The sequence below is a fragment of the Tachyglossus aculeatus genome, chromosome 23 (assembly GCF_015852505.1).
Source record: "Tachyglossus aculeatus isolate mTacAcu1 chromosome 23, mTacAcu1.pri, whole genome shotgun sequence".
Lineage (NCBI taxonomy): Eukaryota > Metazoa > Chordata > Mammalia > Monotremata > Tachyglossidae > Tachyglossus > Tachyglossus aculeatus.
In genome coordinates this window covers 3,538,638-3,562,983 of record NC_052088.1, presented here as the reverse complement: position 1 = coordinate 3,562,983, position 24,346 = coordinate 3,538,638, and the positions used below count along the sequence as shown (strand labels likewise).

The 24,346-nt window shown below is 43.9% G+C and overlaps 1 protein-coding gene and 1 non-coding gene across 7 annotated transcripts in view; both read left to right on the top strand.

Annotated features, from left to right (window-relative positions):
- FUT8 (fucosyltransferase 8) overlaps positions 1-24,346 on the top strand; it is a 392,751-nt gene that overhangs the window by 159,012 nt on the left and 209,393 nt on the right. The window contains exon 1 of one of the 6 annotated variants that reach the window (XM_038765690.1): positions 9,506-9,522. The exons of the other annotated variants lie outside the window; for them this stretch is intronic. The gene's annotated coding sequence lies outside the window, so the exon portion shown is untranslated. Of the gene's footprint in view, positions 1-9,505; positions 9,523-24,346 lie in introns of those variants that run through there. 6 annotated transcript variants of the gene reach the window in all.
- On the top strand, positions 17,133-17,270 carry LOC119944864. The gene has a single exon (XR_005456009.1). It is a non-coding gene; the product is annotated as a small nucleolar RNA SNORA7 (small nucleolar RNA).

Genomic DNA, 24,346 nt, shown 5'->3' with positions numbered 1-24,346 from the left:
GCGTCTTGGAGATGTGCCTTGAGCAAGGCTTCTAAGGTAGGGAGAGTGATTGTTCTGGATAGGAGTGTGTGAAAGAGACTGGGAATGTTTGGCCAGGGAGATGGGAGGAGAACCAGTGTCAGTAAAATCAAGATTTGGATAATATTTCCAGGAGAAGGGGGTGATCGACATTGTTGAACGCATCTGAGGGGTTGGGGAGGATTAGGGTGGAGTAGAAGCCATTAGATTTGGCAAGAAGAGATCATTTCTGATCGTTGAGAAGGCAGTTTCTGTGGAGTGAAGGGGGCAGAAGCCATATTGGAGGGGATCAAAGAGAGAGGAAGAGCATGAGAAGCAGCATGGTGTAGGGGATAGGGCATGGGCCTCTGAGTCAGAAGGACCTGGGTTCTAATCCCAACTCCACCAGTTGCCTGCCAAGTCAGTTGGGCAAATCACTTAACTTTTCTGTGTCTCAGTTCCTTCATCTTTAAAATGGGCTTTGACTGTGACCTCTAGGTGGGACATGGACTCTGTCCAACCTTATATCTACTTTATTATTATTATCTATTAGCACGTACAGTGCCTAGCACGTAGTCGGCATGTAATAAATACCATAAAAAAGAATCATCGCTAAAGCTAATCAAAACCAAAACAGGCCATTCAATAAATCCCCAAATCCATTGAAGGATGCTGCTGCTGCTGATGAGGGTGACTCCTGTTGTAAATTAAAATTAAACATCCTCCCAGTGATGGAGACTTGGAGACCCCAAGGCTTTGGCTGGAGGTTAATCATGAGTCCTGAAAGGTAGTGTGGAGTTGAGGGCTCCTAGGACAGAGAGGATGGTGATATTACTGGGGGAGATGGGGAAGTTAGGAGCATTACTTCAGGAGTTGGGGGAGGATAATAGTTTGATTTTAGACAGGTTGAGGTTGAGCTGTGGGCCTGACATCAAAGTCAAGATGACCCTGAAGCGAGAGGACTAGATCTGCAGAGCGGTGGACACCGAAGCCATGTGAGCACCCAAGAGAGTCAAGTCCTGTAAAACTAGAAGAGTAGGGGAGCCAGTGTAGAGTCTTGTGGAACTCTCTCCCCAGAATTAGGGAACCGGAAACATAAGTGGAGTTGGCAGAAGAAATACAGAAGGAGCAGTCAAGAGGTAGGAAGCTGGCTCTGGTTTATACCAGTTCAGGAAAACCGAGGCCTGCCACTGTTGCAAGGGGAAGTCAGCGATCTATTTCCCCAAAGGCAGCTGAGAGGTCAAAGGGGATTAGGACAGAGTATAGCCTTCGGCAATAAGGCAGGCATTGGTGACCCTAGAGGCTGTCCTGTCAATGGAGGGAAGGGGAAGAGACCCTTACTGACATGCATCTGGCAAAACATTGCCAGAGAGGAAATTAAAGCAGTAGGGGGACATGAGAGCCTCTCCAGGAGTTGGGCTAGGAATCGGAGCAGGGCTTTGAAGTGGTAACTGGAGCTAGTAAGCTTTTGTGCCTTTTGTAGAATGGGAGAGATAGTGGACATATTTGAAAGCAGAAGGGAAGAAGCTATCAGAGGGAGAGTTGTTAGAAAATGCAGTGAGGTAGGGGAGGAGAGTGGAAGCAATTGTGTCTAGGAGGCGAGAAGGGAGTCACTATAGCAGGTAAAGCAGGTGGATTTAGAGAGCAGGTGGGTGGTTTTTTCTTGTGCAGTAGCTGGAAAGCGACATTGAGATAGTGAAGGAGTAGTAGAGTGATGAGGAGGCAGTGGGAGACCTCAAGAAGTTCACATCCAGTGACTGCGGTTTCAGCAGCCAAGTAGGGGACCTTGTCACCTGGGGGCTAAGGAGGAAGGTGGAGGGGGTGCTGAGGCCTCTAAGAGGGAGCTAAAGAGTTTGGAAAAAGCTGATGAGTGTTGAGGGCATAGGAGTTGGTGAGAGAGGAATAGAAGTGGTGTTGAGAAGAGAGAGCCAGTCAGAGGGCAGCCAGCTCTAGATACATTTTTCTTTTGTGCTCCGGGCGAAGGACCCCACTCACTTGAAGACCTTACCCTAAGTAGTCCTTGTGCACAAAATTAAAAATTGGCTCCTCGTTTTCTCAAAACTCTGGAAACTTCTTAGCACAGTGTCATCCATTTCAAGACTACTGCTAATAATTAGTTGTTAATGCTTCTCTAGCAACTTTGCAAAATCACATTTCTTTCCTCTTCTCTCTGCTCTTTGTTTAAGGGATCTCACTTGATTCCTTGGCCGTAGTTACCAAGTCTACTCACCAAGTGGTGAGCTTCACTAAGAAAATCATGGAACTTATTAAGCACTGTGTGCCACACATTGTTCTAAGCACTGGGGTGGATACAAGTTATGGATATAGTACCTGTTCCACATGGGGCTCACAGATGTAAATAGGAAGGAGTAGGATTTAATCCGCGTTTTACAGGTAAAGGTAACCGAGTAACAGAGAAGTTAAATAACTTGCCCAAGGTAATACTGCAGACACGTGGGAGTGCCAGCATTAGAACCCAGGTCCTCTGATTCCCAGGCCCATGCTGTTTTCATTAGGCCATGTTGCTTCATTCATCCCAGGATCATGACAAGACCAGAAAGTTACCTGTTTTGCTTGAAAAGACCTGAAAGGGTGGCTTTCTGGACTGCTACTTCTATGATGTCTGCCCTTTCCCAGGCCCCATCCTAACTGAAATCCTTGACCCTATTTTTTTGCCACACTCACAATGAAGAGAGGGAACCTGGTCTCCTGACTGAACGTATTAATTCGTACCAGCCTGAAGGAGTTCATGTAACTTCCCCAGCTGCCTGATTTATTTACCTGTTGGAGGCGATTCAGGTTCAGTACATTGCATTTTTAAAATGTATGTCCTGGAATTATTCTTCTATGGCTTTTACTTCACATTAGGTCAGGACTGTAATTCATTGCCCAAACCCACTTTCTGTAATAGTATTTCCACATGAAAACCGAGTAATGCATATATTAAAGCTTCATAATATGTAGAAATTTTGAAAAACTTCTGGAAAGCTTTTCTTATATAGTAAATTGTCTAGTGTTTGCCAGCAATTTATAAGATGCAAATAACAACTGGTAATCATCTGATAGTGCTTCATTGTGATCAACACTGTAGTAGGTGGTGTAGAGAAGCAGCATAGTGGAAAGAATGTGGGCTTGTGAGTTAGGGGACGTGGGTTCTTATCCCTGCTCTGCAACTCGTCTGCTGTGTGTCCTTGGGCAAGCCACGTAACTTCTTTGTGCCTTGGTTACCTCATCTGTAAAATGGGGATTAAGATTGTGAGCCCCACGTGGGACAACCTGATTACCCTGTATCTACCCCAGTGTTTAGAACAGTGCTTGGCACATAGTAAGCACTTAAAAAATGCCATAATTATTATTATTATTAAGCAATAGATACTATTGAGTCAGTTGCTCCATGGTATTTATTATGTGCTTACTGGGTGCAGAGCACTGTACTAGTGTATGGGGGAGTAAAAAAAGAGTACAAAAGATATGGTAGATACAGTTTTCTGTACTGCATTTTCTGTATTATTCTTTCCAAGCGCTTGCTACAGTGCTCTACACACAGTAAGTGCTCAGTAAATACAATAGAATGAATGAATGAGTGGACACAGCCTTTGCCTTGAGGATAGTGCAGGCTAGTTGGGGAGACAGACATTAAAATAAATGAAGGGTAGAGGAAACAGTAGACTGTAAGGATGTGTATGTAACATAAATGCTGTTGGGGTGGGATGGGCACACACCACAGTGCTTAGGGCGTCCAGACAGAAGTTCATAGAAGATGCAGAAGGGTGGAAGATGAGAGTTTAGTCAGAGAAGGCTGGAGCCGGTAGGGCTTTGATGATGGAGACTGTGGTGGTCTGTTGGATTTAAAGGGGAAGGGTATTCCAGGTGGGAGGGAGGATGTGAGATGTGAGATGAAATTGAGGTAGAGTAAGTGGTGTTAGAGAAGCCAAGTGTGCATGGTGGGTGGGAGTGGGAGAGGAGCAAGAATAAGTGGGGTTAGACAGAGATGATTGAGTGCCCTAAAGCTTATGGTGAGGAGTTTGATGTGGAAATGGAAGGGCAGCCACTGGAGATTTTTGAGGAGTTGGGAGAGGTGAGCAGAGCTTTTTTAAAAAATTTTTTTAGAAAAGTGATCTGTGCAGTAGAGTGAAATAAGAACTGGAGTGGGAAGAAACAGGAGGCAGGGAGGTCAGTGAGGAGGCTGATGCAGTCAGTAGTTGAGATGGGATTTGATGAGTGCTTGGACCAGCAGTTTGGATGGAGAGAAAGGGGCAGATTCTAGGGATGTTTTGAAAAAAGAACAAACAGGATTTAATGACTGACTGAATAGGTGGATCAGATGAGAGAGATGAGTCAAGAGTAATAATAATAATAATGATAGCAGTTATTAAGTGCTTATTATATGTAAAGCAAAGAGTAGTGCCAAGGTTGTGAGCTTGTGAAACAGGGAGGATGATGGTGCTGTCTTCAGTGATAGGAAAGTCAGGGGAAGGACAGGGCTTATGTGGAAAGATATTGAGTTCTGTTAATGAAATGTTAGGTTTGAGAGGTCAGCAGGACATTCAAATAGAGATGTCCTGAAGGCAGGAGGAAATATGAGGCTACAGAGAAGAGGAGAGTTCAGGGCTGAAGTGGTAGATTTGGGAATCATCCGTGTTGCCATGGGAGTGAATGAGTTCTTCAGAGGAGTGGGTATAAATGGAGACTAGAACAGGATCCAGAACTGAACCTTGAGGGACCCCCTGTTAGGAGGTGGGAGGCAGAAAAGGAACTGGTGAAAGAGACCAAGAAGGAATAGCCAAAGAGGTAGGGGGTGAACCAGGAGGGGATAATGTCAGTGAAACCAAATGTCAGATAGTATTTCCAGGAGAACTGGGTGAGCCACAGTGTCAAAAGCTGCTGAGAGGTTTAGAAGGATTAGGGTGGAACAGAGTCCATTAGGTTTGTCAAGGAGGAGGTCACTTGTGACTTTGAAGATCACAGTTTTTATGGAGACAGTGGAAGCCCAATTGCAGGGGGTCAGGGAGAGAGTTGGAAGAGAGAAATTTGGAAAGGGATTGTAGGAGGGAGATGGGGCCATAACTGGAGGGTGGGTTTTTGGGTGAGAGGGGATGTTGGAAAGCAGTGTGAAAGAAGCCATTAGAGAGGGAGCAGTTGAAGATGGAGGTCAGGGAGAGAAGAGGACAACTGGAACCAGCCCGGAATTGGAGTGGGATAGGAGGACAGATAATTTAGCTCTATTTTAGCAGCCTTATCTATGACCCCACGATTCTCTGCTGCTTTGGAATAGAGCAAGGTACCTGGTTTTCAGTTTTTTTTCAGGAAGGTGTTGGAGAGGGGAATCAGGGCAGCAGCTTAATGGGGGATTCTCCATTTCATCTTAAAGTGGAAAAGAATGCAGCTAGGTAGAAAGGCGGGGTTTTCCTAGCCTTTTCTACTGTGCCATGCTTCTCTGCTGATTTTGAATAGCACAAAGGATCTGGCATTCAATTTTTGTGCAGGGAGGGGTGGGAATTGAATTCCCCACAGTGATTAAAGGTAACACTGGGCAGGGCTTCCAGATCAATCAATCAGTCGTATTTATTGAGCTCTGACTTTGTGCAGAGTCCTGTACTTATTAGCACTTGAGAGAGTTCAGTTTTCTACAAAAATGTTCAGGACATAATAACAATAATAATAATAATATTAATGGTATTTGTTAAGTGCTTACTATGTGCCAAGCACTGTTCTAAGTATCACCCCACTCCTCAAGAAAACTCCAGTAGTTACCTGTCCACCTCTGCATCAAGCAAAAACACCTCACCATTGGCTTTGAAGCACTCTACCACTTTGCCCCCTCCTATCTCACCTCATTACTCTCCTTCTTACAACCCATTTTGCTCCTCTAATGCTAACCTCACTTTCCTCGATCTCGGCTACCTCACTTCCGACCCCCTCCTTCCTCAAATATGACAGACAGTTATTCTCCCCCCACCTTCAAGGTCTTATTGAAGGCATATCTCCTCCAAGAGGCCTTCCCTAACTATGCCCCCCCCCCCCACTTTTCCTGCTCCCTTTGTTCTCCCACCATCCCAGCCCCATAACACTTATGTACATATCTGTAATTTTTTCTTATATTGATGTCTGTCTCTTCCCTCTAGACTGCGAGCTTGTTGTGGACAGGGAATGTGTCTGTTGCATTGTACTCTCCCAAGTGCTTAGTACAGTTCTCCGCACACAGTAAATGTTCAATAAATACGATTGAATTAATGAATGAATATAACAGAATTAGCAGAAATGTTCCCTGCCCATAACAAGCTTACAGTTAAGAGGGGGAGGCAGACAATATGAATAAATAATTTATAATATATAATTTAAAGATATGTAATAACTGATGGGTTGGGAGTGGGGCTGATTTCAAATGTCCAAAAGTCACAGATTCTAACCTATCTCAGCAGTTAGTGCATGACGGAGCTCTGAATGTTACATATTGTGGTCATTTGAAACCAGGGTTTCATCTGTATAAATCAGAGGTATTTTTTGAGTGCTTACTATTTGTGCAGAGCCCTGTACTAGGCGCCTGGGAGAGTACAGTATAGCAGAGTTGGTAGACACGGTCTTCTGTCCACAACAAGCTTGCAATTTAGAGGGTGTGAAAAAGGACCACAAGAGATATTTTAGCATGCATACATTTTTTTTAATGCCAGTTTTCAAAATTCACTTTCAAATTTTGTAACCTCTATTGAGAGTAGCTATTTTAATTAAATGTCAAGTGTGTATTTAGAGACACCGTAAAGAAATCTTGATTAAAAATGAAAAGTGTGATTCATGTCTTATGATATCTGGGTCCCCGTATTCTCTCTCACGGAAGCTTGGTCGGAGCCTTCATGCAGGCTCATTATGGGTAAGAGAGCCAGGGTTGTGTGGGTGACCATGAAGCACAGCATGCAAAGAATGGGAAGAATTTCAGCTAGGCTGGACAGATACCATCTGAAGTCTACATAGCAACAACAGAGCATGAAGGATAAGGGTAATTGAGAGAGTGTTTTGTTTAATTAACTTTTCAAATAGTTGTTTTAAATTGAAACATCCACACAGACCGAATGGGGGCCTGGTTGGAGGGGCTGAGTCTGTATGTAATGTGCTGAGGTTCTGACTCCCCTTCCAACTCTGCTGTCAAACCCAGATTGATGCCTGTTTTATATCTCTGTTCTGAATGAGTCACTTGGGGGTGGATGGGGATAGGTAAATCTTAGTGTGCTACCCAGCGACTATATAAGGATCTGTAGTTGTCTTCTGTATTTGAAGAAGACACCATTGATGCTGAAATTCCCGTTTGCCAGGGCCTGGGCGTTGTATCTCAGAGGGGTATCCCCCCTTCCCTGCCACGGATTCGATCTCCTCGGGCCATTGGAAGGCAGCACGGGTGGTCCACTGTGTCTGTCCTTCTCTGCAACAGGGCTGGCACACTTCCTTACGTGTAGAATTGCAGCTGGACCTGGCAGTGTAAGTAGCCAAACTTGTTGGGTGTAGCTCAGCCTGTGGTTAATGATGGCATTTATTAAGCACTTACTATGTGCAAAGCACTGTTCTAAGGGCTTGGGGGGTTACAAGGTGATCAGGTTGTTCCCACGGGGGGCTCGCAGTCTCAATCCCCATTTTACAGATGAGGTAACTGAGGCCCAGAGAAGTTAAGTGACTTGTCCAAAGTCACACAGCTGATAATTGGCAGAGCTGGGATTTGAACCCATGACCTCTGACTCCAAAGTCTGTGCTCTTTCCACTTAGCCGCGCTGCTTTCCGCACTCTAGGACCTTGTCTTTCCCAGATCATATATCTCTGAGTGACCATGACCCTCTCTTTTCTTATCCTTCCATTGGAAAGAGCATTTTCAGCACGCTGTGGGGAAGGAACGTGCAAACCAACTCTGTTGAATTGCACTCTCCCAAGTGCTTAGTACAGTGCTCTGCACACAGTAAGTGCTCAATAAATACAATTGAATGAATGAATGAATACTCTGCACACAGGAAGCACTCAATCAGTACCATTGATGGATTGAGATGTATTCCCAACTGTTCTTCCAGTCTCCTTCTGTGGTTTTTCTTCCACTCAGTGTACAGCCCTTCCAGTTTCCATGTTTATAGCCTGCTTCCTTGCCTTTCCTCCTTCCTTGCTCCATTTAGCTTTTCCCCTTCCTCTGAGTGGGTGGGATGATTGCTTACACCTGCAAGGCACAACAAGGGTTAGTGGAGAATCTGGGCACATTTTTCTATTGAAATTCATCTCCCTGTCTTTTGCTAGCCTAGCTGTTCATTTGTCCTAAAGTGTTGTTTTCTAACTGTAGGTGATTATAGGGGCCAATAAATGCAAGCAGTCTGAAGCGCTGTGTCACCTAGCTACCATTTAACAAGGCAGCGATTACTGACAAGGAGCGGTCCTCCTTAAATATTGTGCTACTAACCTGTGGCTTTTCTCTTCCTTCTAAATTCCATCCCGCTTGGACATCTAGCTCTGCTCCATCGCTCATCATTAGTCTGCGGCAGTTCTCCTTAAGCACGGAGCTTGACTTCTTGACAGAAAACTCACACTCTGGCAGTCACTTCTTGAGAGTGTTGCTGTGGACTTGTGGTCAGCTGTTTTGTCCGACCCAGTATTGTACTCCGTCCAGACAGTTAGAGATTACTGGGAGAATGTTCCTTCATTCTACCACCACACTCTATCCAAAGCACTCAGTGAAAACCCATCGTTTGGGAGAATTAACTGTACCTTGTGGATATTACACTAGTGAGGGACAACATAAGTGCTTAAAAGCCTGAATGAAGCTCCGTACACAGTGAATGAGGCTCTTGCTTTAATTATATTCATTGAGAAAAGGTTTCTTTCACCATCCCCCTCAGCCAAGAACCCCAGCTATCAAAGGAATCACACAGCAAGGTTTTTCCTCCCAGCAGGCCTCCCTTTATTGAAGATTCTCCCTGGACCCCCATGCCAGAGTTCACCAATCTTGGCACAGTCCCCAAGGCAGAACGCTGAAACGGTGAAGATCATGCCCCTTTATTAGCCACAGACCCGCTCGTACTAAGCAAATGCGTCCTAACTCCTACTCCAAATAAACATAACTCCCTCCCCCTTTCCCCCATGTCCATTTTCCCCACTGACCCAGTTCAGTGTCTCCTGTGCTCGCCTAGATCCTAGATTCCCCACAGTGGGGAAGCAAGAGATGAGTCAGACCTCCTGGAGGAGATGTGATTTCCAAAGCGCTTTCAAGGTGGGCAGAGCAGTGGTCTGTCAAAAGTGAAAGGGGAAGTTCCAGCAGAAAAGAAACAGTAAACAAGAAGTCAGTGGTGGGAGAAATGAGCACCGGGAACAGTGAGGAGTTTGGCTGAGAGGAACAAAGCATGCAGTGTGGAGTGGAGTGGGAGAAAAAGGAGGATAAATTGAGAAGCGAATTAATTGAGCATCTTAAAGCCGGTGATGACTAGTTTCTGCTTGATGTGAAGATTTTCAAGGATGGAGGAGACAGGCAATGTTTAAGGAAAATGAATTGGACAGCAGATTGAGGTATGGACTGGAGAGGGGGGAGGCTGGAAGCAAGGAGACCAGTGAGGAGGCTGATACAGTACTCAAGTTGAGATAGAGCAAATATCTGGATCAGTGTGGTGACAGTTTAGATGGGGAGAAAGGATTCTGGAAATCGTGGAGGAAGAGCTGACTTGTCTTGTTGACAGATTGAATATAGGAATGGAAAGAGAAGGAGACGATGATGACATTGTCCAAGTTAGGGGCTTGAGGGATTGTTAGTGTTGCCTAACGTGATGAATGGGAAAGTTGGGTAAAGGAAAGCAATCAATCAGTGGTATTTATTGAGCGCTTACTATACTAAGCATTTGGAAGAGTACTGTATGGCAGAGTTAGTAGACACATTCCCTTCCCCCAAGGAGGTTGCAGTCTAGAACATTTAGGTGGAAGAGAGGGAGTTCAGTTTTGGACGTGTTAAGCTGGGGGTTCCAGTGGGACGTCCATGTAGAAATATACCAGTGGCAGGAGGAGATGTGAGATTGCAGTGAATGAGAGAAGTCAGGACTAGTGAGGTAGATTTGGGAGACATCTGGTTAGAGATGGCAGTGGAAGGAGATGAGGTCCCCAAGGGAGTGACTGAGAAAAGAAGGAGCCGTGAGGGATTAAGCAATAGGGAATGGGAGGCAGAGGTGGATCTAACTAATAATAAGATTAACTTGCATCTGCTTCCAGACATGTGCTCTATCCATTGGGCCACACTACTTTTTCTCTGGAGCTGGCCAAAGAGACTGTGAATGATTGGCCATAGAGGTGGGGGGAATATCAGGAGAGGATGGAATCAGAAAGCTTGAGGTCATGGAGTGTTTCCTGGAGAAGAGGGGGAGCCATAGTGTCAAAGGCAGACAAAAGGCTGAGGAGTATTAGGAAGGAAACAAGACGTTAGTTTACAGCCCTCTAGAATGTAAGCTCCTTGTGGGCAGGGAATGTGTCTATTGTTATATTGTACTTTTCCAAGTGCTTAATACAGTGCTCTGTACACAGTAAGTGCTCAACAAATATGACTGGCTGATTGATTTGCGAAGAAGGTCATTGGTGACTTGGGAGAGAGTGATCTCAGTGGGCTTATGTGGCAAAAACTGACTTGTGAAGATCAAGGATGGAGTTGGAGGAGAGGAAGCAGAGGCAGCCGGTTGTTTACAATCCATATGTAGGGTAGGAGCTGAAATGAGCGGGGTGTGGATTTAGCTGGGTGGTGCCATTTGGTTCAGGGGTGCTTTTAGCTTTGGGATGACGTGGCATGGTTGAAGACCGAGGGGAAGAAGTCAGTGGTTTAAGATGTCGGTCATGTATACACAAGAACTGTAGTTCCCGTAGTTAATCAAAGTTCAGCTCAGTTCGCGCTCCGGTAGCCTTTGAACTTTTCTTCTCAGCCGGCCTTCGATCCGTGGCTTTGGTAAGGCAATTTTAAGTTTCTGCTCAATTAGTATATCTCACGGTTTTCTCTGCTTTCTTCCCAAATTTCTGTCAGGAGTTTTTCCTCTGCCTGGCAACAATTTCACATGTATGTTTGAAGACGCTGAGATCAAATGAATTCATAGCCAAGCGTCTATCAATTTATACATGTCCAAAAGAATTCATAATTATTAAGACCTATTATTGTGGGATTTAATGAGTTACTTTTGGATGATAGAGTAACTTGAAGGTTAAGTTGTAGTGATCCATTTGTTCCAAGAGAAAACTGATTAAAACCAAAAGCTCTCCCGCTTTCAAGTTAAACTGTCAAAGCTAATTGAGTTGCTACTGAGCCAACACATTTGAGTAAATAACCGAGAATTTTCTTTTCAGATTAGTCAAAGCAAAGCTTCTGTTTACCCTCAACCAGTATTTTGAAACATAATGAAAATTAGAATGAAATCATAGTGCAATAAAAAAATATCGAGTTTAGGAACTGAGAGTTCAATAAAAGCTTGTCTGTAAAATTATGTTGAGGTTTTTGCGGTGAAAATTATTTGCTAGGCTATTTAAGAAAGATAAGAAAATGATTACCGGCATTTCCATCCGGACTGCTATTAAAATAAATTAGGATAGTGTAATATTAGCGGAAAGGGCAGGGCAATGTCATGCAAAGAAAAAAGCATATGGTTTAATATTGAAAAAATTATTGGAAGTGCAAGAATAAAAGATACATTTTCATTTTCTGAAGACTGAGGATATTTAGTCCTGTACTGATTGGTAAGAGCACAGGCTTGGGAGGCAGAGGATGTGGGTTCTAATGCTGGCTCCATCATTTGTCTGCTCTGTGACCTTGGGCAAGCCACTTAACTTCTCTTTGCCTCAGTTACATCATCTGTACTATAGGGATTAAGACTGTGAGCCCCACTTGGGGCAACATGATTAACTTGTATCTACCCTAGCACTTAAAACAATGCTTGGCATATAATAAGCACTTAACAAATGCCATAATAATAATAATTTACTCTGAGCCCAAGAATTCACAATTAGTAATCAATCAACCATATTTAATGAACATTTACCATGTGCAGAGAGCACTGTACTACACACTGGGAGAGTACAAAATAACAGAGTTGATAGAAATGTTCCCTGTCCATAAGGATCTTACAAGTCTAGAGGGCGAGACAGACATTAAAATAAATTTCAGATATGTTCGTAAGTATTGTGGAGCTGAGGGTAGGGTGTGAATAAAAGGTACAAATCTGAGAGCAAGGGTGATGCAGAAAGGAGAGGGAGTAGAAGAAATGAGGGCTAAGTCAGGGAAGTCCACTTGGAAGAGATATGCTTTGCATAAGCCTCTGAAGGTGGGGAGGGTGGTCTGTCAGATATGAGTTGGGAGGGAGTTACAGGCCAGAGGCAGAATGTGAACCAGGGGTCGGTGGCAAAATACGATTGAATGAATGAATGAAGATAGACAAGATCTTGGTACAGTGAGGAGCAAAGCAAAACATGAGGGCTGGGCTGTAGGAGGAAATCGGGGAGATAGGGTAGGAGGGGGTGAAGTGATTGAGTGCTGTAAAAGCCAATGGTACGGTGTTTCTGTTTGTGGAGGTGGATGGGCAGCCATTGGAGGATCTTGAATAGTGGGGAGACATCGACTGAATTTTTTTAGAAAAATGATCTGGGCAGCAGAGTGGGGTAGGGTGAAGTATGGACTGGACTGAACTGGTGAGAGACAGAAGGAAGCAGGGAAGTCCACAAGGAGGCTGATTCAAAGTGGGATAGGATAAGTGCTTGGATGGGAGTAGTAGCAGTTTACATGGATGAAAAAGAAGTTTTTAGCGATGTTGAGAAGGTAGAACTGACAGAATTTGGTGATAGATTACATATGTGCATTGAATGAAAGAGAGATGAGACAAAATCACTCACAAACAGTAACTGAGCACATATTATTTGGAAGGACTGTGGGGTAGGTACCAAATGGAATTTTCAAGGAAGTGGAGGACCTAATGTCTCTGCCCTTCAGTTTACACTCTACTGAAGGAGACAGGATGAAGAAAAGTGATTAAAACAGCCAAGATCATAAACATATAAACAACCATTTGCCTCCGAGTATGTACAGATGAGTTGGTTGTTTGGACATTATGGTGTTCATTGAGCATGTATGCTGTGCCAGACACTGTGCTAAGTGCTGGGGTAGATACAAAATTAACTATACATACATCATCCCAGTCATATAAGTGGCTCATAGTCATTGGACGGAAGGGACAGAAGTCAGGTGTGGGGAGTTGAAGAGGGGTTTACTAGGTGGAGTTGGAAGGAGATTTTTATTGGCATAAATCACACCATTTTCTGACTTGATTTACTTTCTATTCAACTTTTAAAAAAAGTCCTTCCCTATCTTCCATCTCTCCTCAAAAATTAGGCATAACAGCCTAGACGTTTGCTGATCTCTCTGGGTTTGTGCTTCCCTGTGACTGTGTCTGAGGTGATTTCATTATATTTATTGCAGTGCATATACAGTATTTAACATAGATGCTAAAGTAATAAGCACAATTATAAATATTGAGGGGACTCAAATCCCTTGCTGTGAGAGATCATGTTTTATAATATTGTTAGGCAAGACCCTGATTTGGGCAAAGCATTGAGGAAAAAATTCAGGTTGGCTCCCATCTCTTGCCAGTTAGATTAAGTGCTGGTAGTATGTGACCGTATCATATTTTTGTATATCGAAATTTAGAAATGGAATAGAACAATTCCTCTAATGCAAGGATTGTTTTTTTTTCAAAGCTCATGCTGTAGTACTCATCTGATTTTTGTTGCTACATGCACAAACACAGTTCTTCCAATATCCTGGTACTCAACTGGCTCACACTGGGGAACCAGAGTTTCCCCATTCCTTGACAATGTCTCTTTATGTTTTCACTACATGGGTTGGCTGGAAGGTTGTTACGGAATTTCAAAATCAACCCCCCTCCACCTGAGCCTCTGAACTCATCCTTTCACACCTTATTAAAACACTTGCTCCTTCCCTTCTTCCCTCCTTGATGGTCATCTTCAACCATTCACTTTCCAGTGGCTTCTTCCCCACTGCTTTCAAGCAAGCTTATGTATTCCCTGTCCTAAAAAAAAAACCCAAAACACGGCTCCCTTCTGTTTTTGCCCCATCTCTGTCCGTTGTCTAGGCATTTAGTACAGTGCTCTGCACACAGTAAGCGCTCAATAAATACGATTGATTGATTGATTGATTTAGATCTGTAACTTTTAGGCACTTGGTATTCATCCCACCCTCAGCCCCTAGCACTTATGTACATAGCTATACTTTGTTTATTCTCATTAATGTCTCTCTGCCCCTCAATACTGTAAGCTCATTGTGGGCAGGGAATGTGACTACCAACTCTGTTGTGTTGTACTCTTCCAGTGCTTAGTACAGTTCTCTGCACACAGTGAGTGCTCCATAAATACCATTGATTAATTGATTAATGGAATTAGAAAATTTCATCCAGTGAGAGGTCTCTTGGGATAGGATGCATTGTGATGTCAGAAGAAACAATTTTACTGCAGCGTGCAGTGCAGGTCAAGGTATGCCTGCTGCAGGATGAGTTTGTCTTAAAGGGGGATTCATCAAGATGTAAAGCCAACACTCCAGCAAAACTGAATATAGCAGGACCTGTAGTGTAATTTAGTAATATAAAAAATCTCATCTAAATTAAGCTTTACATTTAGAAGCTGAGTCTGAAATCTAGTGGGGCGTTTGGGCATCATGTTCTTAGTCTTGGTCCTTCCACCTAATTCATAAGAAATCAGAGCAGACCAGGGCTTTCTTAAAAATCAGTCTGGATCTTTTTCACTCATTGCTTCTATGACAATATCCTACTTTTGTCCAATCTTCCTAGATACCTGGCCACAGTGAAGAAATTTGAAGTTCCTGAGAGAGGAAATCATTTGTATGGTAGAGTGAAAAGTTAGTTGATCTAGCTTTTATATCCCTGCCAGAGAGGCAGGAACCCTAATTAGTGATTGGAAGGAGACAGCAGTCTTATCTAATTATTGGAATGAACATTTTAGCTAGCCTTATACACCAGAAAATTTTCTTTTTACCTTGGTTACTCCTCCCAAAGCAAATCTCATTAACAGAGCAAACCATTCACCCCTCCATGCCACTCTCCAACAAGGCAAATTAATGTTCAGTAAGTGTCAATCATTTACTTGCTGACTCCATCTGGATCATCAGGGAGGGAGAAGTCAAAGAAGAGTGTGAGAAGGGGGATGGGGAGCTCTGGCTTAGAAGCACCAGCCGTAATTTTAGGCGAGCAAGGAACATGTAATCAGTGTGGTCTCCAACCAAATCATCTCTGGCCCCCACATTGTAATAACCTGGAGGAATGACCCAGAGTGCAGCCCTGAGGAACAGGAGTTTGTCCAGGGAGGGGCTAGTCCAATTAATCATTCAGTGATATTTATTGAGGATTTTCCATGTACAGAGCAAGCTCTTGGGAAGTGGTAGACACCCTTAAGGAACTTCCAGTCTTGTGAGTTGTCCAGCATACCCTCCGGCTGCCATGCACTAGGAATTCTTGCAGGGATGAAAGAGGGGCCCTATAGAAAAGGGGAATTTATCTCAGAGAAATTGTGGAAGCTAGGCATTGGCCACTTGTAATTGGACTTGGGCTCATCCGTAACTTGATTGGGGAGTGGCCTGCCTCTTTGTACACTAATCAGTCAATCAATCATATTTATTAAGCGCTTACTGTGTGCAGAGCACTGTACTAAGTGCTTGGGAAGTACAAGTTGGCAACATATAGAGACAGTCCCTACCCAACAGTGGGCTCACAGTCTAGAAGGGGGAGACAGAGAACGAAACCAAACATATTAACAAAATAAAATAAATAGAATAGATATGTACATGTAAAATAAATAAATAGAGTAATAAATATGTACAAACATATATACATATATACAGGTGCTGTGGGGAAGGGAAGGAGGTAAGACGGGGGGGATGGAGAGGGGGACGAGGGGGAGAGGAAAGAGGGGGCTCAGTCTGGGAAGGCCTCCTGGAGGAGGTGAGCTCTCAGTAGGGCCTTGAAGGGAGGAAGAGAGCTAGCTTGGAAGAGTGAATCTGAGTGAATCCTGGAGGTGTGGCTCAACATCCAAGCATGCCGGAGAGAAGCATTGCCTTGGGAATAGATGGGGAGGAGGCAGGCTAAATAACTTGTCCACACTTCTAGGAACTAGCCATCTAGAAGCAGAATGTGGTTGACCCCAACATGGGGTGCTTAACTGAGAAAGTTGTGACAGAGAGTTGAGAGGTATGCATCTCCAGAGGTTCTCTGCAGAGGGACTCCTACACATTGCCCATCCCCAGGAAGGTAAATCCTTGATGGTGTCAGGACAATGGGGCACTCCTCCAGGCATTGAAGAGCCCTGAGGACAGTCCAAACTCTCACACTTCCCTTCACTCTAAAGCATTCAGACTGAGTTCCTCATTTGAATCAGAGACCCTTAAGTTTCCCCAAGTCCCCATCTGTTTCCTTTTCTTTACTGAGGCAAAGTTAATTACTGCCACCTTTAATCATTTTGCCCTCCCTGGAGCAAGCCCTGCCCTGCTTCTCCTTTGAAGCAAGGGGCTGGCTTTATGGTTTGAGCAGAGTTGGAGGAACCAGGGATTTGGCTTCAGAATTGTGTCTGTATCTTTGGAGACGTTATCTACTCTTTCCATAGTATGATGATACAGCATGGGAATATCACTCCATCAAGGCAGTGTAACCCAATGGAAAGACCCTGGATCTGAGAGTCAGGAAGCCTGGGAGACCCTGGCCATCATCCCAGCTGGGCCTTTGACCTGCTTTGTTCCCTTGAGCAAGTCACATCACGTCACTTCACGTAACCTCAGTAAAGGAGGGATAAGATTGTGAGCTCCATTGTGGGACAGAGGGACTATGGGCCTTTGTGGACCATGGCGTCACAGTCTACGAAGAGGCTAAGGAACATTAGGATAGAGTAGTACCCACCACTGGTTGTAAAGGAGGTCACTGAGTGAACTTGGTTAGGGCATTCTCAGTTGAGCAATGGAGTCGAAATGCCAATTGTGGGTTGAGAAAAGAATTGGTGGAGAGGAAATAAAGCCAGCAGGTGTAAAACGACCCATTTGGAAACTTGAACACACAGCCTTGCCTTTAATACTGTGTATAATTAGTCATCCCCTCTCAGGGTCGCACCTGGAGAGTGACCAGTACTCTACCAGTCACAGCTACAGGAGGGAGAGTCAAGCAGAGGCATACCCATTCCATTCCTACCTTGGCCAGTGACTAGCAAGTGGAAGGCAGTCTGCTACAAGTCGGAATTCACCTGTGCTGGACAGCAGCAGCATGGTAGAGATCCGAGGGCAGGGACTAGTTTACTGCGTGGAAGGAGGCAGTGGTAAATTGCTTCCATATTTTTACCAAGAAAACTCTGCAGAACAATTGCAGATGCAAGTGGGGCGTTCTGGGAGAGATGTGTCTATGGTGTCGCAATGGGTCAGACATGACTCGACGGTCGACGGCATACGAGAACAACAACAACGTAATTAGTCAATGTACAGTAGCCTTAAATCAATGTCATATTTACTGAATGATTAAATAATAGGGCAGTCTATGATCAAAGATGTGTGTCATTGGTGATAGCCATGATAGGAGAAGAAATGACTACATTAGTGGGATTAAGGAATTTTTTGTGAAAAAGTAACTTTAGGAAGCTAAACGAATTGAGGAGGCGAATATTTTCCACCCATATCATAAGGAGAAATCCTAGCAGGGAGTGGGAGCTAAATGTTACAACTGACAATTTGTGGAGGAGTTTTGAAAATGACTCTGGTGGAATCAGCAAATACTGTGTGATGATGAAAGGGATCTCTTGTGAGGCAAAGGGAATCACGAAACAAAAGGAACAGTGATATTACTTCCTACAGCCTTAGTAGAAATCTTGGGAATTTGAGGCTTGGTTTGAGATCTCATGATAAAGAAGAGAAGAAGTTCCAGAAAGAATTCTGGAAGGACAAAATGACTCGCCATTCTGATTATGATAAACCAGAGGCTGCCTGTAATAAAATGTAATTTAGGTAGTCTGGAAAAAGAAAAGGAGAGATTAACTGGGGCCCAGTAATGCCAAATACACAGACGTGGAGATGAAACTCTTCTTTATAAGGTGGCCATGCTGTTCAGAGGACTATCTGGTTTTCCATTGGCCTGTCCCCTTTCCGATATTGAGATGATACTGGATGTGATGTTATTTATTAAGCACTTACTATTTGCCAAAGACTATGCCAAATGTGGGGGCAGATATAACACAATCAGATTGAACACAGTTTGTGTGCTTTTTTGTGTTATTTGGTTTTATTAATAATAATAAGAAGAAGAAGAAGAAGAAGAATTATAGTGTTTGTTAAGTGCTTATTATTTACCAGGCACTGTACTAAGCCCTGGGGTAGATACAAGGTATTTGGGTTGGACACAGTCTCTATCCCACATTGGGCTAACAGTCTTAATCCCCGTTTTACAGATGAGGTAACTGAGGCACAGAGAAGTAAAGTGACTTGGCCAATATCACACAGCAGACTCATGCCAGAGCCATGATTAGAACCCAGGTCCTTCTGATTCCCGGGCCTGCTCTACCCACTAGATCACTTAAGTTCTTACTGTGTGGCAGTCACTCTCCTCAATGCTGGGGTAGATACCTGCTAATCAGGTTGGACGTAGTCCATGTCCCACATGGAGCTCATGGTCTTAATCCCCATTTTACAGATGAAGTAACTGAGGTTCACTCTATTTTATTAATGATGTGTATATAGCTATAATTCTATTTATTCTGATGGTATTGACACCTGTCTGCATGTTCTGTTTTGTTGTCTGTCTCCCCCTTCTATACTGTGAGCCTGTTCTTGGGTTGGGACCATCTCTGTTGCCGATTTGTACTTCCCTAGTGCTTAGTACAGTGCTCTGCACACAGTAAGCACTCAACAAATATGATTGAATGAATTAAGGAATAAGGTCACATAGCAGAAGAGTGGCGGGGCCAGGTTTAGAACCCAGGTCTTTCTGTCTCGCAGGCCCATGCACTATCCACAAGGCCATGATGCAGTGCTTGGGACACACCTGAACTTTCTTGATTTCCATAGCAAGTGGACGGTATGAAGGATGGGATTGTCTTGAAGGCCAGCGGAGGGGTTTGGGTTAAGTAAATTAGACAAATCTTTTGTTCAGAGACATTATACAAATAAGAAGAATAAGAATGTTAAAAATAATAACAATTGTGTTCTCTGAGGGTAAGAGGCCTGCCCAGATCAGGAGAGGGAGAAATTGTCGTAGGGAAAGTCTAATTTCCAAGTGCTGTGAGTTAGGAGGATGGGTCTCTCTCCTTCATTGTACTGTGTCAGGCCCTCAGGATGGTGAAGCGCACTTCTCTGTTGAAGAAGCAGCATGGCCTAGTGGAACGAGTATGGGCCTGGGAGCCAGAACAACTGGGTCCTAATCCTGGCTCTGTCACATGTCTGCTGTGTGATCTTGGGCAAGTTCCTTCACTTCTCTGTGCCTCAGTTCCCTCATCTATAAAATGGGGATTAAGAGGGTGAGTTCCATTCATTCATTCTTTCAGTTGTATTTATTGAGTGTTCACTATGTGCAGAGCAGTGTACTAAGCGCTTGGAAAGTACAATTAAGCAATAAAGAGGGACAATCCCTGCCCACACCGGGCTTACAGTCTAGAGTTCCACAGTTCCACATGGGACACAGTCTTTCTCGAACCTAATTGGCTTGTATCTACCCTAGTGCTTAGTATAGTGCCTAGCATATAATAAGTGCTTAACAAATACCTTAAAAACAGGATTTAAGCATCAAGTGATTGGCAAACAATAGAAGAGTCTGTCAAAGAAGCCCTGGTCGTCCCTTGGCATTTGTGAATTTTATGTTCACGGTTGGTCTCCCCAGCTATTACAATTGCAGTGGTGGCTGTGAGTCTGGACCTGTTATCCCTTCTCCACCCCCACTTTACCTCCCCAACACTGTCTGCTGTCTTTTAAGTGGCTTGCCCTTTCATTGACTGGCTGACCAGCCACACCTGCCCCCGACAAAGTCTGATGGCTTGTACCTACCCCAGTACTTAGCACAGTGTTTGACCCAACAAATATCACAATATTGCTGTTATCACCATTTGAAAATTTGGGTGGCCATGAGGTGTTGAATGAGCTTTGGCCATCAGGTGCATTGGTTGGTTTCACCTTCATTCATGACGGTTTCTCTACCTGATGCACCGCAAATGCCAGGGGACTACTGCCTGCTTGCCCTGCCATTCCAAAGTCTCAGCTAGGGGCAGCTAAGGCACTCCTGCCCTCTGAGTGAAGGCATGGATTGATAAAGGATACTGGCAGCTCTGGCTCAAGAGTTGAGAATGGGGCAGATCTGAATTGCAGGCAGAAAAGGTTAATTGAGGTCTCACGGAGACCTATAATTGCCCATTTCAGAGGTGGAGAAACTGAACTGAGATGCAGAATATATTTCTTAAGGGAACATGGCCAGTCAGTCTAGAAAGAGAACTGGACTTGTACTCCAGTATACCAACAGTCCAAGATGTCTTTGTACCAGTATAATTTCATATTGCGCAGTTTGGGGGATAATTGACTGCTACTTCAGAGCTGAATTCAGGCATATTTATTGAGCATTTAGGTTGTGCAGAGCACTCTAGTAAGCTTATGGGAGAGTACAATACAATAATAAACAGACACATTCCCTGTACACAAGAGGTTACAGTCTAGAGGTGAGGAAACAGACTTAATATAAATATATAAATTACAGATGTGTACATAAGTGCTCTGGGGCTGGGAAGGGCGAAGGACAAAGGGTGATGCAGAAAGGAATGAGAGAAGGGGACAGGGGAGGGGGGCTTAGTCAGGGAAGTCCTCCTGGAGGAGATGTGCCTTCAGTAAGGCTTTGAACTGGGGGAGAGTAATTGTCAGATTTGAGGAGGGAGGGCGTTCCAGGCCAGAGGTAGGACGTGGGCCAGGGTTCAGCAGAGAGACAGGCGAAAGAGTGAGGCACAGTGAGAAGGTTAGCATTAGAGGAGTGAACTGTACAGGCTGGGTTGTAGTAGGAGCGAAGCGAGGCGAGGTAAGAGGGGGCAAGATGATGGAGTGCTTCAAAGCCAATGGTGAGGAGTTTTTGTTTGATGCAGAGGTGGATGGGCAACCACTGGAGTTTTTTGAGGAGTGGAGAAAGACATCCTGAACATTTTTGAAGAAAAATGATCCAGGCAGCAGAGTAAAGAAAGGAATGGAGTGGGGAGAGGCAGGACGTGGGGAGGTCAGCAAGAAAGCTGATGCAGTAATCCAGGTGGGATAGGATGAGTGATTGTGTTTACATGGTAGCAGTTTGGATGGAGAAGATATTGTGGATTTTAGTGATGTTGTGAAGGTGGGACTGACAGGATTTAGTGATGGACTGGTTATGTAGTTTGATTGAGAGGAGTCAGTGATAATGCCAAGGTTATGGGCTTGTGAAAGAGGAAGGTTGGGGATGCTGTCTATGGTGATGGGAAAGTCTCCAGAAGGATAGGGTTTGGGTGAGAAGATAGGAACATGTTAAGCTTGAGGTGAAGGGAGAACAGCCAAGTAGAGATGTCTTGAAGGCAAGAAGAAATGCGATACTGCCTAGAGGGAGAGAGATCAGGGCTGGAGATGTAGATTTGAGTATCATAGGAATAAAGGTGGTAGTTGAAGCCATGGGAGCGAATGAGCTCTCCAAGGGAGTGAGTGTAGATGGAGAATAGAAGGAGACCCAGAATTGAAGCTTGAGGGATCCCCACAGTTAGGGAGTGGGAGGTAGAGGAGGAGCCCACGAAGGAGACTGAGAATGAATGGCCAGAGAGATAAGAGGAGACCCAGGGGAGGACAGAGTCAGTGAAGTCAAGGTTGAATAATGTTTCCAGGAGAAAGGGGTGGTCCACAGTGTCAAAGGCAGCTGAGCCATCAAGGAGGATTAGGGTGGAATAGAGGCCACTGGATTTAGCAAGAAGGATTTCATTGGTGAGCTTTGAGAGGGCAGTTTCTGTAAAGTGACGGAGATGGAAGCCAGATTGGAGGGGGTCAAGGAGACAATTGGCGGAGAGGTACTTGAGAGAGCATGTGCAGATAACTTGCTCAAGGAGTTTGGAGAAGAATGAGAAGCAGTGTGGCTCAATGGAAAGAGCACAGGCTTTGGAGTCAGAGGTCATGGGTTCAACTCCCGGCTCCGCCAATTGCGGAGGGCCTTTTTAGGATATGGGAGACATGAGCATGTTTGAAAGCAGTGGGGAAGAAGCCATTGGAGAGCAAATAGTTGAAGATGGCAGTTAGGGAGGGAAGAAAGGAAGGGACAAGAGTTTTGTTAAGATGTGAAGGAATGGGGTCAGATGTGCAGCTGGAGGGGGTGGCTTTTACAAGGAAGCAGGAGATCAACTCTAGAGATACTGCTGGGAAGAATGGGAGAGTTGAAGATTTTAAGGGATGATTTAGGGAGCTCATGCATGATAATGTAAATTTTCATAATAGTTTAGGTGGTCAGGTCATTGGGGGCAATGGATGAGGAGAGGGTATGGGGAGAACAGGGGGCCTGAGGAGAGAGGTAAATATCTGGAACAACTGGTGAGGGCAGAAACTCCAATTCCAGAGTTGTTAAATATCTGAAACAATGGGGCATGGGTGTCAATAATGGTGGAGAAATAATTTTGCTGGGCAGAGGAGAGAGCAGAGTTAAATGATAATAATAATGATGGTATTTGTTAAGAGCTTACTGTGTGCCAAGCACTGTTCTAAGCACTGATAATAATTATGGTATGTGTTAATCGCTTGCTATATGCCAAACAGTGGGGTAGATATAAGGTAATCAGGTTGTCCCACATGGGGCTCACAGTCTTAATCCTCATTTTACAGATGAGGTAACTGAGGCACAGAGAAGTTAAGTGGCTTGCCCAAGGTCACACAGCAGACAAGTGGCAGAGCTGGGATTAGAACCCATGTCCTCTGACTCACAAGCCCATGCTGTTTCCACTAAGCCACGCTGCTGCATGTAAGGATAAACTTGAAGTGGACAAAGTTGGCCTGATATTGAAGAATTGATTGAATTTGTGTCCTTGAGGTCTTCAACTATTAATGGTCCGGCCACCATGTTTGTTCATGTAGATCTTTTTCCTGATCGAAAGATGTGTTTTTCAGTGCTCTTATAGTGCTTTTCTAAACCAAATAACTCGATTGTCTTATAATTTGTTTACTTTCTAAACACCCACAACTGTTAGTTCATATGATAGTGCTTTAACTGCTTGTAGAATTTCAAACAACAGTGCAGTTGTTTGCAGTTATTATGTTCAGAAAGTCTTAATCCTCAAAATCATAAATATCCAAATGGGATATGTCAAAAAATGATCCTTCAGGGAATAATGCAGTGTATCAAATTTTAGTTCCTGAAGGGATTGTTATGACACCTGTAAATAGCTTTTACAATTTAATTGAAACCCAGAGCTCCTGAATATAGTGATGTGAATAGCCTGTCTAACTTTTGGTCATTAGACATTTTGCAATTTGTAGATGTTTTCCCAAGTACAACTTCCTTTCCTTACCATTGACTTGCAAGAGATAGAAGTATGTAAGAAAGTGGCAGGAGATGAAACCCCCTCTGATATTCAGCAAAAGAGAAAGACCAAAGAAGTACGATAACTAAATGAACCTCAACTGTCCTGTGGCATAATGTGAGCCCTAAATTGCACATTGAGGCTGTTAGCTCACTTTTGATTTTGCAGGTGCATGTAATGTGTTTCATTTTGTATTTCTGGTTCATTGATTTCAGTATGTTTTCTGATATTTAAATGGTTCTTCATTTTATACTAATAGTGGAATTAAGGATGAGCTGGTGTGGTTCCTTTAGGATGAATATTTAAGAATGCTTTTAAATAATGTAACAGTATTGCCAGGAGTCACCATTATTTTCCAGGTGCTTGAATGTTTGGTTCAGGATTATGTTAGTATTTTGGTATATTTGCTATTTCAAGGGAATTAATCCTCTTGAAGGAATCAATCAATTGTATTCATGGAGTGTTTACTGTGACTGAGTACTGCTTGGGAGGGTACCATAGAACTATATACTAACGTATACAGTATAGAACTATACAATAGAACAGAGTTGATAGACATGGTCTCTGCCTACAATGAGCATACAGTCTAGAGGGGAGGCAGACATTACTTTAAATAAATTACAGATATGTACATAAATGCTGTGGGGTTGAGAGAGGGGTGAATTAAAGGGGCAAATCCAAGTGCTAGGGTGATGCAGAGGGAGTGGGAAAAGAGGAAATGAGGGCTTAGTTGGGGAAGGTCTTTTGGAGAAGGTGTACCTTCAGTAAGGCTTTGAAGAGA